A 2,500-nucleotide genomic window follows, 5' to 3' on the forward strand; every position below is an offset into this window, starting at 1 on the left:
AAGGGACCAGCAACCGAAGGGACCATCGACACGAATCAGCCCGCGTACTAAGTCACGTCCTTACGTGGCCTGCAACCTTTCCTTAGGCCTCAAGCGTATCTCAACCGAAGGGACCATTGACACGAATCAGCCCGCGTACTAAGTCACGTCCTTACGTGGCCCGCAACCTTTCCTTAGGCCTCAAGCGTATCTCAACCGAAGGGACCATCGACACGAATCAGCCCGCGTACTAAGTCACGTCCTTACGTGGCCCGCAACCTTTCCTTAGGCCTCAAGCGTATCTCAACCGAAGGGACCAGCAACCGAAGGGACCATTGACACGAATCAGCCCGCGTACTAAGTCACGTCCTTCCGTGGCCCGCAACCTTTCCTTAGGCCTCAAGCGTATCTCAACCGAAGGGACCGGCAACCGAAGGGACCATTGACACGAATCAGCCCGCGTACTAAGTCACGTCCTTCCGTGGCCCGTAACCTTTCCTTAGGCATCAAGCGTATCTCAACCGAAGGGACCAGCAACCGAAGGGGAAACACATTCCCACACCAACACGAATCAGCCCGCGTACTGAACCACGTCAAGAAAACCCGTCGTGCCGCCTGAGCGGGTAGTCGGGGATCACAAGACGCAGCATTTCCTTAGGCCTCAAGCATACCGTCAACCGTCAACCGTCAACCGAAAGGGGCATTGGGAGCAACCGAAGGGACGTTCCCCCAGACGAATCACCGTAGGCCAAGCTGACTAGGAAGGGCCCACTCATCGTCTGGTAGGGCCGACCAGCCACCGGAAAAAACCGATCGCCGGCGATGGCCCACGGGATGGCATTCAACGTGATGGAGGGTAGTCACCCCTCACACGCATAACGCCCATGCCTGGGCGAGGGGGTGCTGGCCATGCCAGCCCAAGGCTCCCAAACTCTTTCCCCCTATAATAGATAAAGAGATTTTTCCCTTGTGACCCTAGGGGACACCCAAATGCAAGTTAAGTTATACTAGTTTTTCCATGGACCAAAACTCACCTTTATTTGTAACATAATGTCATTTTTATGACTTGTATTGTTGGAACATATATTAAAGAAATTTTAGAAGCTGAAATTTTGAAAAAAAAAAACTTGTAAGTATTTTATTTTAATTAAATAAGGCCGAAAAACGCGAAATTAATAAAAAATAGTAAATAGTGTCAATAAATCATGAAAAATTAGGAGACACTTGAGAAAATATATATAAAGACATTGGTTTAGTTAAAAAAAATTTTTTCATTAAAAAAAGTATTTTATTTTTTTTTTCCGTTAAATTGGTGAAATAAAGGGAAAAATAATAAAAAATAGTAAAAAGTGTCAATAGATCATGAAAAATTAGGAGACACTTGAGAAAAAATATACAAATAGATTGGTTTAGTTAAAAATATTAATTTCATTAAAAAAATATTTTATTTTTTTTTTTCCGTTAAATTGGTGAAAAATAGTGAAAAATGGATAAAAAATTGTAAAAATCTTGAAAAAATGGGAGGCTTGTTGGAAAGATATTATGAGTGAGAGTCATTGATATTATTTTCAAAAATGGGTAAAAATAAATTTTTGAATGATATAAGAGGCTAAAAGGGAGTATTTTTTATCAACTTACATTGAACTCCTTTACCACAATCTCCCTTACAAACCATAGTAATGAGAATCATTGGTATTAAGTTTGAATGATGTTTTTGATCACCTTGCAACGAACTCCCTTAAAAGCCATAATCATTAGGGGGGTCTCATGGCTCATTCTTGGCTCGGGGCTCGGGGCGAGGCTCCGGCCATGGCTCAAGGCTACCACATTGCTCCTATACCACAATCTCCCTTACAAACCATAGTAATGAGAATCATTGATATTAAGTTTGAATGATGTTTTCGATCACGTTGCAATGAACTCCCTTACAAGCCATAATCACAAGGGGGGGGTCTCATGGCTCACGGCTCGGGGTGAGGCTCTATGCTACCACCTTCTTTCCCATGGGCCATAGCGTCTTTCGTACCGCATGGCCCGAAAACCTTCACAGCACCTTGAGAGCTCACATTATATTATAACCATCCATATAGGTGCTCAGGTGCTCAAGGTGCTAAAGTGCTTAAGTGCTAAAGTGCTTAAGTGCTTAAGTGCCTTAGCGCCTTAGCGCCTAGCGCGCGTGCGTGTGTATCATTAGATTAGAAGGGTGGATTTTTCAAGATCCCCCGGCTCACTCGGGCCAAGCATATCGTTCTTGATCTCGTAGCAATGCCCACGTCTCACGAGTCGAGCGTTCCCTTCCTCGGCGCACGTGCGTGGGCCCACGGCCCACGGGTCGGCCCGCGGGGTCACGGCCGCGGGTCGGGTCGGGGGCGAGGCTCCGGCCATGGCTCCATGCCTACCACATGCCCAGTCGATGGCACCTTGGGCCCCAACCCTCAACTATAACCTTCCCCCTATAATAGATAAAGAGATTTTTCCCTTGTGACCCTAGGGGACACCCAAATGAGAGTTAAGCTATACT

The sequence above is a fragment of the Amaranthus tricolor genome, chromosome 8 (assembly GCF_026212465.1).
Source record: "Amaranthus tricolor cultivar Red isolate AtriRed21 chromosome 8, ASM2621246v1, whole genome shotgun sequence".
In the NCBI taxonomy this organism is placed as follows: domain Eukaryota; kingdom Viridiplantae; phylum Streptophyta; class Magnoliopsida; order Caryophyllales; family Amaranthaceae; genus Amaranthus; species Amaranthus tricolor.